The sequence below is a fragment of the Meriones unguiculatus genome, chromosome 15 (assembly GCF_030254825.1).
Source record: "Meriones unguiculatus strain TT.TT164.6M chromosome 15, Bangor_MerUng_6.1, whole genome shotgun sequence".
Classification (NCBI taxonomy): Eukaryota; Metazoa; Chordata; class Mammalia; order Rodentia; family Muridae; genus Meriones; species Meriones unguiculatus.
Genome location: NC_083362.1, coordinates 34271445 through 34288019, shown reverse-complemented (window position 1 = coordinate 34288019; position 16575 = coordinate 34271445). Strand labels below are relative to the sequence as shown.

General features: G+C 40.4%; 1 protein-coding gene across 8 annotated transcripts in view; it reads right to left on the bottom strand.

Annotated features, from left to right (window-relative positions):
* The window catches only part of Gulp1 (GULP PTB domain containing engulfment adaptor 1), a 265567-nt gene extending 257439 nt beyond the window's left edge, over positions 1 to 8128 (bottom strand). For 3 of the 8 annotated variants that reach the window (XM_060368319.1, XM_060368321.1, XM_060368318.1), the window contains exon 1: positions 7698 to 8126. The gene's annotated coding sequence lies outside the window, so the exon portion shown is untranslated. Of the gene's footprint in view, positions 1 to 6306; positions 6379 to 7697 lie in introns of those variants that run through there. The other 5 variants (XM_060368325.1, XM_060368326.1, XM_060368327.1 and 2 more) reach the window with 5 other exon arrangements.
* Between the last annotated feature and the right edge of the window lie 8447 nt (positions 8129 to 16575).

The window sequence follows — 16575 nt, the reverse complement described above, 5'->3', positions numbered from 1 at the left end:
TAGTTGCGAACATTTCCTGTTCTTGTTGAGAATCTTGAGTTTTGTTTCCGGCTCACAAACACTGGAACTCCAGCTCCAGGCCATCTGACACCCTCTAGTCTCTAAGGGCACCTGCACGCAAGTTGTGCACGTACATTCACATAGGCTCATAAACACAGACAAATAAATAAATCTTTAAAAACATCAATTAGGGCTGGGCATGGTGGTGCAGGCATTTAATCTCAGCCCTCAGAAGGCAGGGGCAGGCAGACCTCTCTAAATTTGAGGCCAGTTTTTGGACTATATAGAGAAAGTTCCAGACCAGCTGGGGCTGCAGAGTAAGACTTTGTTTCAATATGAATATGTATATGTATTGCATGTACATACATACATACATACAAATGCTTACACACACACACACACACACATTAGGCATGGGAGTGTACCCCAGCTTTAGAGTGCTGCTGAAGATGCACAAGTCCTAGGGTTCAATTATCAGTAGAGAAAACAAAACTAACTGAAGTTTCTCTACACCTAAAGAAAGATATATCCAGCACAAAAACACAGAAACGTTCAAGAACATACGTGTCTCCTAATTAGAAATATACACATAAGAGGCAGGGTAAGCACCTAAGAACTGAAAGCATATACAATCTAGTCTAAAACCCTTTTGTCAAAAGGCATGAGATAATGCATACAATGGTATGTTTATGTAATGCTACCACCCAAAGAAAAGGTGAAATAAAAACTAGTGTTGTTGTACCATGTGTTTTCTTAGGTGAAACCTAGAAATTAAATATAAGGTTACTCAAGCATTTAGGCTTATTAGTCTTTGCAATATAGTACAGAATATACTGGCAATCCAGGTGCCACATGTGTTCATCACGTATTCACACTATGTGAAATGAAGCAGTCATTGTAAGCAATATTCTAAGCATAGAATATTGGAACATAAAAACAACTTCAAGATTACCACAAATATACCACTTCAGTGATAGCAGAAAATTGACATTTATTCTCTATATAATATGTGAGCCAATTAACTGTGTTCTTCTTTTAAAAATGAAAAATCATGTATGCTTAGCATCACAAGAGTGGCTGGAAACATTTCCTAAGCATAAAACAAACACAAAATTAGCAAATAGCAGCCTGAAAGCATAGAGACTTACTTAGGAAGAATGATGTTCAGTTATCTCTTTCAAAATAAAGGTCTGACTCAATTTAGTATCTCTGCTGTTTGGTAGCAGAGCAATTTATATGGTCAAAGTTTATGTTATTTTTCTTTCTCCAATTTGAATATATTTGGGCTCCCACAGGAGCAAACATAAGCTTCCTGGTCTATAACTGCATTAAATCAAACACCTTTAGATCAACCAGTCTTTAACACATTTAGGGACCATGGCTTGTGGCAGCCATATAACTGGCTCCTATAACTATCTAGAATTCATTATTATGTTCAAGAAATAACTTTTTTTTTATCTTTTAGAGGTTTTAGAAGTAACACACAATACTCAAACAAGAATCACAAACAAATCAGTCTGCTAAGTAAAATTTACATCAAAAAGGTAACCATTTCCATTCCACAGAGGGAAAAAAAAAAGATTCTGAAAAAAAAAATTCAGACACTGTTTATAAAATTAACTTAATATACCCTTAAGTATTAATTTTTTCTCTGATAGTTCAACAAAAAGCATCTACAGTGTTATTCTATTATATCATCACAATCCCTTTATTCATATCACCACCAATAATGGATGTATCAAAAGCAAGCATATATTTATTACATATTTATTCTATGCTTGCTTTTGATACAACCATTATTTGTAATAATGTGAAATCTAATAATAAAGACTATTACTAAGCATTTTACAGAGTTATTTTTTTCTTTAAAAAATTTATTATATCCCCCATTTTTATTCATTATTAGCCAGATAGAGCCAAGTAATTGTGGTAATGATACTTGCTTTTTTGCCCAATGCTGGAATGCTAGTAAATTTAGGTATGCCCTGGTTACTCGCATACCTCGCTGGGTGCCTGTGCCTGTTGATGCCTCGCACGCTATGACTCTCTTCAGACAGAAAAGGGATCTTGGAATTACAGCCACCATTGTTACTGCCATCTCATTGGTGGCTGTTGGAGCTACCACCGGGGCATTAGCCATGAGTCATACTGGGCAGACTGCTCAGACCCTGAATAATCATTTAGCCAATGTAGCTCATGCCTTAGTTGTACAAAAAGGAATTAATGCTCAACTAAAAGGAAGCTTGAGGGTGTTCAATCAGAGGATTGACCTCGTGCAGGAGCAAATTGATACCCTATGGCAAATCGCTCAACTTGGCTGTCAATGAAAATATGCTGGACTTTGAGTCACTAGCATATAACATGAGAATTTTTCCTGTGCTGCAAATCTGTCTAAACAATTGTCGAGCTATATTTTAGGTAATTGGACTGGAGAATTCGATACTACAATGGAGCAGCTGAGAGTGGCCATTGTCACAGTAAATTCTACCAGAGTGGACGCAGGACTAGCCACAGGATTATCATCATGGATTGCTGCAGCCATGAATCATCTGAAGGAATGGGCGGGCATGGGAGTGTTAGCAGGCCTTCTGGTGTTGATCTCCTTGGTTTGCCTGTGGTATATATGCAAGATTAGAGTCTCACAACAGTGTAATGCAGCCATGACCATTCAGGCCTTTACAGCCATTGAAGCAGGACAGTTTCCCCAAGCATGGTTGGCTACCATAAAAAGCTAAAATGTTATGATCAGGATGCGAGGCTAAGCACTGCACTCAGGGTCAGCCGCTTTGGACCCAGAGAAGAGCATGTCGGATTGCATGCGGGTTGATGCCCCAGGTCCCGCCTCTGAGAAAAAGGTATCAGACGGGTCTGATGCTCTTTGGGTGGATGACACCTAAATGAACATCAGTACAAAGTCCCAATTTATTTCTAATATCAGAGATCAGACCTCTACTCTTGCCTGATGCTTCTAAAACAAAAAGGAGGAACTGTAGAGAGCTGCGTAATGCCGCGCCTTAAAGATGGAGCTGGTTTCCACCTTCCACCTTCCCGATGGTGAGTGCTCTCTGTCACGAACAATTCCACATTTGGGTAAGGCTGAGGATCTGGCTTGCTTCCATGTATTTGAACCTATCTGCATTGCCCACGTGGCACGCTGGGGTTGGCTACCCAGAGGCTATTTAAGCTGTGGGCTGGCTTTCCCCAGGGTCAGATGATTGTTCAAGGTTCCTGAATAAACTGCATTGAAAAAAATAAATAAATAAATAAATAAATAAATAAATAAATAAATAAATATAAAAAATTTATTATGTTTATTCTGGTTTCATTGTCAAACTGACCTAATGGGTTAAGTTCAACTTTCTTTTTCTTTTTTTTTAATTTATTTATTTTTATTAATTACAGTTTATTCACTTTGTATCCCTCCATAAGGCCCTCCCTCCTCTCCTCCCATTCCCATCCTCCCTCCCCCTTCTTCATGCATGCCCCTCCCAAAGTCCACTGATAGGGGAGGTCCTCCTCTCCTTCCTTCTGATCCTAGTCTATCAGATCACATCAGGAATGGCTGCATTGTCATCTGTGGCCTGGTAAGGCTGCTCTACCCTGAAGGGGAGGTGATCAAAGAACAGGTCAATCAGATAATGTCAGAGGCAGTCCCTCTTCCCATTACTATGTCACCCACTTGGACATTAAGCTGCTATGGACTACATCAGTGCAAGGGTTCTAGGTTATCTCCATCCCTGGTACAGTGTTTATGAATATTGCATACTACAATAAACTTAAAATCAGGTAGGATCTTTCACTGCTGCCTATCAACTGCATCTAAAAATTAAATATTTCACTAGTATCATCTATCACCAACTAACAAGTTCATGAGTTATAGATATTTGTACAGACAACGAATAAACTACCAAATAACAAATCAGCTAAGGTGAGTTTAGTGCTAAAATTTTAACACAGAACTAATTAGCACATAAAAAATGCTACATGAGTCAGGCCATCAGTGGCTTAAAAATCTATCATAGAACCCATAAGGAAATAGTTGCAGCTGTCACCAGTTAGTTTCTACATTACAAATGTATTTGGTCTCTCAAGTGCTGCTTCCAAGAAAGGAGGGCTGCAAGGCTAGGTGGCTCATGCCTGGAATTCCAGGACTCAAGAGATGGAACAAGGCTAGTGGATTGCCAGTCTATACCAGCTTTGGCTACATAGTAAGTTACCGGCCACTCTGGGCTACAGAATGAGACATGACCTCAAAAGCATCAAAAATAAGTGTGCAGATTAATAAATAATTAAATAAATACACATGTTAACATATCACAAAAAAAGAGCTAAGAGTCAAAAAATAACTGGTTTTAAATATAAAGATACACTAAAATTAGTGAGTTCATGGGTTATTCTCTTCTTCTGCTTAACAAAATAACCCAGCTTTTAACATAACAAAATTCCACTCAACATCTTCAGCAATGAAAATCTGAGAACAAAACTGTGAGACTTCCCACACTGCTAGGCCTGGTTCCTGAAACGCAGCTCTCACACCAGCCTATTTGATAAGTGCAACTCTTTTGCTTCATCCAAGAAGGGCCTTTCTTCAACAGATTATTGCAGAGGTCACAGTTGGACAAAAGCTGAGAATAAATGACATGAGGGATCTAGTCCCAAATGATAGATCTACAGCATAACCCATACACCTAAGGCTCAGGGAAAACTGTGTTAGAAGAGGCAGAAATATTGTAAGAACCAGAGGACAAGGACAACTAATGCTGGATAGGAAATGCCAGCCATGACAGCAAAGCTGTCCTCATGAAATTTCAACCAGAGAATCGCCTAACAAGATCTACAAAAGGACAACACTAGCTGATGTGCCGGCATGAATGTACACATTTCACATTTCCTGTTCCTGGATGAAGAAACATTTCCTCCAGGGACTAGATCCCTGATGACAGGTTACCCTATACTAAGTGATTATCCTAAATACATGTACATACCAGTAGCAGTAGTTTTTTTTTTTTTTTGGTGTGATATATGTATGTATGTAATATATACATATATATATAGTATACAATATATATAATAGATAATATATATATAATAATTTGAAGATGGAAATCTGAAAGGTTTTTGGGACAAAGCACAAGAAATGAAAAATTATAGTTAAAGTGTATCTATGATTAAAATGTAAAAAAATCTTAAGATTTACAGAAATATTATTATTATGTATGTATAACAGATATAAATATCATAATTTTATTCCCAAAATTTCAGTTGACTGAGTGAAAAAGCTCATGACCTTTAAATCTGAAAGCTCTTAACATCATTTCATCTCTTTAATGAGCTTGGAATTGTGTAAAGCAAAGTTTCTTTACTTTGCAAGTGGAAAAATTGAAGTCACAGTCAGGAAAGACACTTTGCACAGAGTGATTCATAAAGTCAATCTCAGAAGAGTGATATTTACAACCTCAAACTCTAACATGCAAAAGAAATACAAACCACATTTCTGCTGTTTACATTCTGCTGTTTACCCCAAGTCCACCTTACCAAGGAAAAAATAAGGGACAGACAAAACAAGCGCAAAGTTAATACAGAAAGGGTCTGAGTAGAAGAGAAGGCTGTGAGTGCCTGGATAGCCTGGAATTAGTACGTGTGTGAATACTGAGATCACCCTGACCGGCGAAAGAGGAAGAAGATCTGTTTATTGGGGTCACTTCTGTAATGCAAGAAAGAAATACTAGATGAGTTTTCCACTTTAATTCCATGACCCCAAATTCAGGCTATTTGAGAATAACTGAATTAATCAATTCAGGTGGAAAACCATCTGCTCAGAGCTGGTCTTCAGTTCTTATTGGACATGAAAACAAAGAAGAAAGGTCAAAGTCAAGGACTGAAGTTTCGGCTGACAAAGTGCATCTTGAGGAGACATAGTAACAGTGTGAGCACATTGAAAGCATTGTTATTCCAGAGCAAGGATGATAGGGTCACATTTCCCTCCTCAGGCCTTCTTGACTGTCCTTGTGATACTCAACTGCTTTCTCTGCTTACTTGGGTTTTTTTGTTTTTTTTCCAAAAAGACTCTTAGTCATTTAAAATTTTCATTTCAAAAGAAGCCCCTTATTTAAGCCCCGGCACCACTACCAAACCCTTCCAACTATCCCCTGCAACTTCCCCAGTCTCTTTCAGGCCTGGCTACTGAGCTCCGTCTAGCTTGGCTGCCCTCCAGATTCCTCTCTTCTTTTCTCGTCAGTCGTAAAAACTTGGAAAACGGTCCTGGACAGCTCAGGGAGAGCGTTTAATTATGCAATGGAGCAGTACCTTAGTCTCACCGTTGTTTCCAGAAAAGCCTGCAGTCCCCAGCGCATGAACTCTCCCAATCAGGGGGTTTTCTAGCAAGGCTATTTGTTTTATGAGGAGGGAGGAGGGAAAGACTGGCAGAGCAAGCAAGCAGGCGATTTGCTGAAAAAAATCCAATTCCTTTCAGGGTCTTTCCCCTCTCACCATTCACCCTGCCTTCTAATCTGTGCTCTTTTACGACCTATTCACCCGTATGGGCTACCTAACACCATCTGCAAGTCCTAGAACTAATAGGGTAGCTAGAACTGGAAAGTCTAGAAAGTTTTCATTCTTAAATGTTGGTGCAGCAGTTTTAAAAGTGGACACAAAACAAATTTATTAAATCTTCCTGTTTGATATTGTGTTGTCAAACTTAGAAATTGAAATAATTCACGTAAATGTCTATTTGCAAACAAAGACGGGCTCCATCGAAAAAGACTAAAGATGACTGAAGGGGAGTAGGATAACTGACCCTCAGCTCAGACTTGGGGAGTTTCCCCAACACCAGCTGTATCTTCCTCACTCTACCTTGGCACGCTGTTTCTAGCTCAAGAGCCCGGCTTCCTGTTCAAGTCCCATTCAACACTGTAAACACATTCCAAGAAAACTAGACTGCCGAGAGTTCCCTCCCGCAAACAGGGAAGTCAGCCCAGCCACCCCAGAATAGAAAACCAGCTGGGCTGTCTTCTGAGCGAGGTTGAGAGCGGGGCCACCACCAGGAGATGGACCCAGGGCAAGTAAGCTTGGTAAGCCGGGTCCCACTAACGCAACGCCCGCAGAAGCAGAGATCTGACCCGCCCAGCCAAAGGGCAGCCGCGTGGACACCGCCCCAGTGGGGGCCCTACCCATGTAGAGCTTTAAAGTATCTGCGGACCGGTCGCGAGCTTCTCGCTTCCCCGCCCCCTGCCCACATTTTCCCAACGACCCAAACAAAAGAGAGCTCAGGCTGGAGGAAGTTGGCTCTCGGTCGCCTAGTTGACCCAGCGGTGAATCCGCTTGCTGGGCAGCATCTGCTCCATGCACCCGCAGAGGGATGGTCCAGCGTCCCCGCCGCTCGCTCCCGGCCCCTGCACTCCCGCGCCGCACCCCGGCTGAGTTCCTCGAGGGGAGAAGGGGAGATGCGGCGGGAAGGCGCTGCTCTGGGGACCTTCGGCGCCCCCATGTTCCTCCCGCACTGCCCCTGCCTGCAGCAACAGGTCCCAGCCTCTTTCCGCGCCAGCCGACTGACTCCCTGATGTGTGCAACCTGCTGGCAAACGCAGCCCCGCACCCTCCTCCCCCTCCCCGCTGACCGCGCCCGCCTCCGGGGGTCTGTTCCAGGTTCCGCGCCACCTGGTCGGAGCCGGCCGGGCCGGGGACTCGCCGGCTTCCTACCGTGGCTCGCAGAGGGATGCGGCCGCTCGGCTGGGGCAGGCACTGGAGCTCCGGGGACCGTGGCCCAGGATCGCGCGTTGGTGGAGGGCAGGGAAACTTTGTGGAGGTTCGCACGGCTCTGGACTCGGGACCCTCGGGCTCGGGTCCCCTCCCTCCTCTTCCTCCTCCTAATCTGCGGAAGCCTAAACTGGCGCTGGCGACGGCCCGGGCTGGGTCAGGACTCCCAGTTGCTGGGGCTGGGATCCCCGGGCTCCCCCTCTCGGCCAGAAGAAAACTCTGACTCGGAGTGCGCACTTCGACCGGTCTCCTGGGGACGGTGGTGGGGTTTTCTGCAGCGGTGCGCAACTGTCCCACTTTTCAAGGCAGATCTGAAGGGGCTAGGGGGTGCAGAGAGAGAAAACGAGTCCCCAGGAGGAGCTGTCCCTACCCAGTTCTTATTCCGGACAGAGTGAAAACGCAGGCCCCGCCCCACTCCTACAGTGCCGCGTTTCCTTTTAAACCTCCTCCCAAAGATGCTATTTCTTAAGAATTTAAAACACCTTTGCGGTTTAACAAAGGGGAAAATGCCACAGGAAGGGCATAAATAAATAAATAAATAAATAAATAAATAAATAAATAAATAAATAAAGCGTGCTTTCCCCTAGCCTCAATCGTGAAACACTGTCACGGCTGCGCGGAATTGACTTTTTTTTTTTCTTCTTGTTTTCTCTTTTAAACTCAGCCTGAATCTTTGCACATTAGCCTCCACCCCAACCGCCCACCCCCAAGAAAAAAGAAACAGGAAAATTTCCTAACCTCCACATTCTGTTTATTTGCAGCCTTCCTATGCTTATTACCTCAGAATTGAGAACTTCTGTGTGGGGTTAGAAGGCTAACACAGAAAACCATCCTTTAATGAGCCTGGTAAACCTCTGAGTGGGAAAAGAATAAAAACGCGTTCTCATGGGAAGAAGTCTTGGAGGATGAGCGGACCTCTAAGAAAGTTTTTGAAGATAATCCTTAAAATTTAGCTGACTCAATTTTAGTTTGGATATCAAAATAGAGGAGAAAGGGACAAGGCATTTTACAAGATTAGCGTGCGTATAATATTGGTGTAGTCCAAGCCAAGGCTAAGAGGCAGGCAGACAGACCTGCACCCACGCCAGGCCCCATCCTTAACTCTTTCTGTTTCCCCGGACACTGTTTTCATTTACAACAGCAGAGTTTAAATGGACTCCTGTTAGAGAAGGAAGAAAGCAAAATTTGGATTCTTAAATAACCCATCACTTTTGCTGAAATTTGAAGAGATGGAGAAATGGTAGTGAAAATTCCTCTCCAAAGATCTTGTATCTGCTTGGGTCTTTCTAATCCTTGTTCCATTAGAAAGATGCAGCCTCCCAATATTTCCAATGGGAACCGTTTTGAGATCATAGTATTCTAATCAGACTCCCTTGTTTTAGCACAAAGTAATGGAAGTCTAGGGGTATTGGGTGAATTTCCTGACACCATGTTTAGATCTTTTGAATTTGGCTCATGGTTTGGGTTTTGGTTTTTGGTTTGGTTTGGTTTGCTTTGCTTTCTCCTTTATCAAAACAAATAAGCATACTTAAAATTATTTTAAGGAGAGGTCAAGATGTAGCTCATTTTAGAGCTCATGCTACTGCTTGTCTAGCATGAACCGTACAAAAATAGGCATGGTGACACACACTCATGTAATCCCAGCTAGTAAGGAAAGCCAGAAGTTCACGGTCATCCGCAGCTATAGAGCCAGTTTAAGGAAAGATTGGGATACATGGAACCCTGACTCAAAAAGAAAGAAAGAAAAAGAAAGAAAAGCACAATAACGCTTACCTAAAGACAACACTAGCTGTTTTTTTCTGTAAATAACCTTAAATAATTCATGAAGAATTGCTGATAAATAAGCAATACCATTTGCATGATCACTTTGTTAATATGATTAGAAACTATCACTTAATAATAAGGAAGTTATCAATTTAATCCATTTTATACCTGCAAATATGTGGGATATTTTAATGCAATGGTAAATGATTCTAGATAGAATTCTAGACTCCCCAAAATGCATTAGTTAGAGAAACATTAGATCGTTTTCAATAAACAGTTCTTAAGTACAGAAAGATTCTGGCTACAGAGATTAAACATCATAAGCCCCAGTCTACTCACTACTGGGGAGTCATAGCAAGTCCTTTTAGCTGTTCATTTGCCTCTACTAGCTTCCTACATTTAACCCCTTTCTCACCAAACTCCATGTTGAGACTTCCCTGTCTTTACAGAGATAACTCCAGGGTTCCTGGAGCTTCAAACCAATACTCCCCCCACCTTTTTTCTTTGAGTCCCCTTGCTAACCTCCTCCTCAGTCCCTGGCTAAAGCCATCATTTCTTCTACCTTTAGACCTGTGTACCTTTTAGACTTATGACAGGTAGAAGTTACTGAACAGAAAACAAATTGTGACTACAGAGTGTATTCACCATTGGATGGATGAATGAAAATGTATGAAATCTCCACAGCTGTGTCTTTCCAACCTTCTTATATACTGCTCAGGACTGTTTACATTTGCAGTTTCTCAAAACACTTTAAGTCTCTAAACTAGTGATTGCTTAGTTATTTTTACATTCTATCTTTCAGTGTGAACCTCTTTATGAAATGGCTTGGAGGAATAAAAATTAAGAAGAAAAATGTCAAGAAAAAGGTTGTAAAACACCGAGCAGGGCAAAACCACTAGACAGTGCCCAGTTCTACCCATGGAATAGTTCTATTTGAAAGTTCTAGTTATCATGTTACATATAGATAGTCATTTTTTTTTAATGAGCAACTTTCTATTAATTTTAAAGTCAATGGTCCTGCTCAGGTCAGTTTTTAGATTCTCTTATTTGAATAAGACAACGTTGACAGATTCTTACTACTGCTGGAGATGATGTCACACCCCTGTAGTTTCAGGAAGATGATTCCTCATTATTCCACTTTGACAGGATTTACAGCCACCTCAACACAAACTTCTGGATGTGTCTGTAAGGGACTTTCTAAAGATTTTTCACTGAGGAGTGAAGATTCGCCCTGAATCCACTCCATTCCAGGAGCACCACATTCCCTGCAAAGAGAAACACTGAGAAAATGAGCCAAGCGCCAGCTGGTTAATCCCTCTGTGCTTCCTGCTTCCATGTGAGCAGACAACTGGCCATCCTGCTGCAGACAGAGCTGCACATCACTTCCATGATGGACTGCAGAAGTGGGACCAAAAAGAAATCTTCAAGTTGCTCTTCTTAGGTGTTTTGTAAAAATAATGAGAAAATAACTAATGGAGTAAGTTTACAGCCAGCCTATGGTACACAAGGAGATCATGTCTAAAAATAAAAAGAAGGAATGAAGAAAAAAAGAAAAGAAAAGAAAACAAAGTTGAACGTTACTTGTTATTTTTAATAAACAAATGCTATTTTACAATTAAACACAAAATGCTGATTATTTAGCTCTATATTCCTGTAAATGCATCATATAAAGTAGCTGATAATTTTCTGAAAGGAAATAAACACCAAGAAGGAACTGAAATCTCAGACTCAGTCTCAGTTGAAAAAAATATGTCTGAAGCACAGCAATTGACAAATATCCTTTTGATTCCTAGGGACACTTCGGTTCTAGCGTTAACATGTATTTATTTTGCTGATGTCTGTCATTTTAACATACATTCTAAAGGAACTAATTTATTTTGGTCTTCCTGATGAAGAAGATGAAACATGTATTGTATGAGACTAACTAATCAGGGCATGTGTGAAAGAGGAAATAAGTAGCATCTCTGTTCTCAAGAATGCCCTTTACCAACGCTTGCTCCACACTCCCAAGGCTTTCCTGAGTTCTCTGAGATACTCTAACATATATTACCCCCTGAATGTAGTGTTCTATGGTTTCTTCTCTATCTTTTTTAAATTATGTTTACAAAGAATTTCATCAAAATTAATTACACACACATATCCTTTTCACCTAAGTATTAAGTTTTGCCAACTGCCCCACAAAAAAAAAAACAAAAAACAATTGAACATAATCAATCATCTCATCCTTTAATCATTTAAAATATCTATTGTATCAAGTTGAAGAGGAATTTTAATCCAGCAACCAGCAACAAGGCTGTTCTTATCACATCAAAGACCTTCCTAAATCTGTGTGATCTGGTTGGAATGCAGACACAACCTTTAATCCCAAATAATGAGGTAAAGTTTGTTTGTAGAAAGAAGCACCCATGTTTAAAAGTGATGTCTAATTAAGAGTCAAAGATAATGATGAATTATGAATTAGAGACATAGTGATGAATCAGAGAAAGATTTGACAGAATAGGATATTCCCAACTCTCACAGAAGAAAAAAGAGAAAGACAGAGAAGTTTCAGAGAGAGAACAAATCAGACACAGGTGAAGACAGAATGAGCCAGAGAATGTGAAAGAACCACAAGTTTAGAACTGATTGATAGAGTTAGTTTGAGGCCAAGCAAAGCAATTCAGTGAAAAACTAAGACAAGTCAGATTGTATCAATCTTGGAGAGGAGTTTGCGCCAGAAAAGCTGAGTTGAACCAGCCAGACAGAGTTCAGAAAGAACTAGAAAGGGTAAGTTTATTCAGGAGTAAGCCTCCGAGGCTGAAGTCATTCTAGGCCTGAATAAGATTGCATGGAGGCTAGAAGCTTCTGGGATTAGGCCTAGGTTAGCAGAAAGAGGCAGTAAGCCTCAGAGACTACAACTACATCTGGTGAATAAAAGGTAGTTTTACATTCTTGTCCATTATTTATTCTTCCATTCAAAATTTCATCATATTCTTTTCAGCCTATATTTCCAGTTGATCTTTGGGATCACTCTCTTATCACATTTTTTTTTTCTCTCTTTTACTTTTGATCCTCCTTCCACTCTTTTATTTAATACAATTCTGTTAGGCTTGTATTATTCTTACATTTCAATTGAAATGCATATTTCATTATTTAAGTTTTCTTTTGACCCTGGAACAAGATGCTTTTCCATTCTGAACAGACTTGATTTTGCACCCAGTCTTCTTGTTTTCCTCCCATCTGTGAAGCCATCCAGAAACCACAGGTCTAGACAACCGTTATGATTCAGTTCAGTACACGAGCATTCTAGACCAGAGTGAGAGAGTATCTTTTTGTGAAATCCAACCACCTAAATTCCTCATCTGAAAAGGCACGACTTTATGACGAGGATTGGTGTCCTAAGACTACATTTTTTTTTTTTACCTTTTTTTAAAGATTTATTTATTTATTACTTATGCAATGTGTGTTAGCATGTACACCTGCACGCCAGAAGAGGGAACCAGATTTCATGTTTAGATGGTTGTGAGCCACCATGTGGTTGCTGGGAATTGAACTCAGGACCTTTGGGAAGAGCAATCAGTGCTCTTATTCTCTGAGCCATTTCTCCAGCACCCAAGACTACATTCTTGCCATGATGACTACAGGGTTAGAAAGTTTCCTCCAAGCAGTTATATCTAGAAAATATTTTTCTACCATTCTTCAAATGCAAAAGCATACCTAACCAGAAATTTATTGGTAGATAGAATTGCTTAATATTTCATCAAAAGGATAGAATGTAAATAGCCTAAAAAATGATTTTTGGCAATATAAAAGTATATTTGAAAATTAGGGTTTGTAGTCTTTCACTGAAATACAAATTTCACAGCTTTATGCAGAATTCTATATCACAGTTTATCCATGTCTGCTGAAAGGGCCTGACAGAAGATCAGAGCAAAGCAAGGCCCCTACACATGCTTCAGATTGACATCATATGATATAGGAAAATTTCATCCAACTTTAAAATGCAAAGATGACTTTGGCTCTGATCACAGCTTCAAACCTCCACTCACTGTTATCTTTTCATTTCCATGGTAAAATAATTCTCCAGCTTTTCTGTAAAAGATGATCTGTGAAAGAATTGTGAGAACAGAGGAATGTCTTGTTGGTTCTGAGTCAACAGTCTCTCTAGCCAGCAATCTGAGAATACTCAGAGATAAGTGCTATCAGCTTGATGGAAACTGGCTGGTTTACAAAGGGTGGGACTGCAAAGACCATTGTTCAGTTCAAAAATAAAAGTTGCTAGAAGCAATTTTAAAACTACACAAATCTTTGACATGAACTGACTGTAAGGATGATCAGTTTGTCAGGTAAAAATAAATTGCCAAAGGTTTTCACATGAACGCTGAAGTCTGCAAACACAATGATGTTTGTGTATTATGTATTACACAAGTGCAGAATAGAATACATTTTCATACTAATCGATGAAATGTAACTTATTTTACTTGATTTTTGTGGAGTGCTAAAAGTTTGGGTGAGAATTAATAAAATGTAAATAAACATTAATTTATTTTATGATTAAGATTTCAAATCTCTCACAGCTTAAATTTCATTTACTGAATTAAGCTTCAGTTATCAAGGTAAAGTGTAGGCTGGTATTTCTTTTTTAATTTTTTATTTATTATTTATTACAATTTATTAACTTTGTATCCCAGTGTAGCCCCCTCCCTCTCCTCTGAATCCCATCCTTCCTCCCTCTTCTCCCCCTATGCCCCTCTTCTAGTCCACTGATAGGGGGGTCCCTGCATTGTCTTCTGTGGCCTGGTAAGGCTGCTCCCCACTCAGGGGTAGGTGATCAAAAAGCCAGCCTCTGAGTTCATGTCAGAGACAGCCCCTGCTCCCCTTAACTAGGGAACCCACTTGGAGACTGAGTGTATGGGCTCCATTTGAGCAGGGGTTTTAGGTCCTCTCCATTCATTGTCCTTGGTTGGGGTATCAGTCTCTGCAGTGCCCCCAGGGCCCAGTTTTTGGCTCTGTTGCTCTCCTTTTGGAACTTCTCTCCCTACAGGTCTTCCTATCTCCCCCTTCTTTCATAAAATTCCATGTACTCTGCCCAAAGTTTGGCTATGAGTCTCAGCCTCTGTTTCAATACTTCCATCAGTACAATCTTTCAGAGTAGGCTGGTATTTTTTAAAGAAAGAAATCAAGACAAAGTTTTGAATTGTGGTCTTTGAAGTAAAACAACTTGAACTAAATTCGTGCTTTTTATGGTGGGTGGGGGTCCAACGGGGAATCGCCTACTATGAATTTATCCTTTTCCTCCTTTTAATAATTATTTTCTTCTCAGGAATAGCACTACCTCAAGCTCCAGCTCTACTACTCCTGGGCATTTACCCAAAAGATGGCCCAACATTCAAAATGGACATTGGCCCAATTATGTTCATAACAGCTTTATTTGTAATAACCAGATTCTGGAAACAACCTAGATTTCCCTCAATGGAGAAATGGATACAGAAATTGTTGTACATCTACACAATGGAATATTACTCAGCTATTAAAAACAAGGAAATCATGAAATTTGCAGGCAAATGGATGGAACTATGAAAGACCATCCTGAGTGAGGTAACCCAGAAACAGAAAGTCAGGCATGATATATACTCACTTATAAGTGGATATTAGCCATATACTGTAGGATAGCCATCTACAGACTTAAAGAAGCTAAACACTAAGGAGGACCGTAGGGAGGATGCTTACGTCTCATTCAGAATGGCAAACAGGATAGACACTAGAAGTGGTGGAAGAGAGGAAACAGGATGGGAGTCTACTATAGGGGGTCCTCTGAAAGGCTCCACCCAACAGGGTATCAAAGCAGATGCTGAGACTCAATGACAAACTTTGGGCAGAGAGCAAGGAGACTTATAGAAGAAGAGAGAGGTGGGGATAGAGAGACATGGAGGGGACAGGAACCCCACAAGGAGACCAACAAAGCTAAAGGAGCTGAGCCTAGGGGTTCTGCAGAGACTGATGCACCAATGGAGGACCATGCATGGAGAGGACCTACACCCCCCTGCTCAAATGTAGCCAATTGGCAGCTCTGTCTCTATGTGGATCTCTGAATGAGGGGAGTAGGGGCAACTTCTATCTTCAACTCTGTTGACTTCTCTTTGATCACTCACCCCTGATGATGCAGCCTTGCCAAGACACAAAGAAAGAGGATCCAGGCAGCCCTGATGAGACTTAAGCTAAGGGCAGATGGCAATGGTGAAGAGCTCCCCCTTTCAGTGTACTAGAGAAAGGTGATGAGAGGAAGAGGGAGGGGGTGGGACTGGGTGGAGTTGAGGGAGGGGCTTCAATTGGGATATAAATTGTGAAAATGAATAATAATTAATTAAAAATGAAAAATAATTATTTTCTTATTTCTAAAACAGAGTCTCTAAGATGAAATTAATAAATGTAAAGCATATAATAGAGTCTGGCAAATAAGTGTAATATAATCGTAAGGCAAAACAGAGAAAACCAACACTTTTGTTGCAACAGTTGTGATTTGTCTGAAATCTGGATCAACATGAAGAAAAGTAAAAGAGTGGTTTAAAAAAAAAATCAGTAGGGGCCTGGAAAAATGGCAACTGGTTAAGAGCACTGACTGCTCTTGCAGAGGACCTGAGTTTGGTTTATAGCAGCTACATCGGGAAGTTCACAACCATCTGAAATTCCAGCTCCAAGGGATCCCACACCTTCTTCTGGCCTCCACAGACATGTACACATGTGTGGCTTAAAGCCACTAGCATATACATTTAGACAATAGATTAAAAAACAAATTATTGCTGATATTTTTTTCTTTAAAGACTAATAAATATTTTTATCATGAGAGAATTTTTATTTAAATATTTGTTTTTCTTTTAAAGAATGTCCAATATTTATTCAGAAATTTTGCTAATTTTACACCAATGTCCTTTTTATTTTCCACATTTTCACATAGAACTTGCCATTTTAGTCTCTTTTAATCTATGTCATTTCCTGTTTTTCCTTTGTCATTCATGGCTTTGACACCTTTTAGGGCAATAACTGACTATTTTATAGGCTGTCAGTCAAATTGAACTGG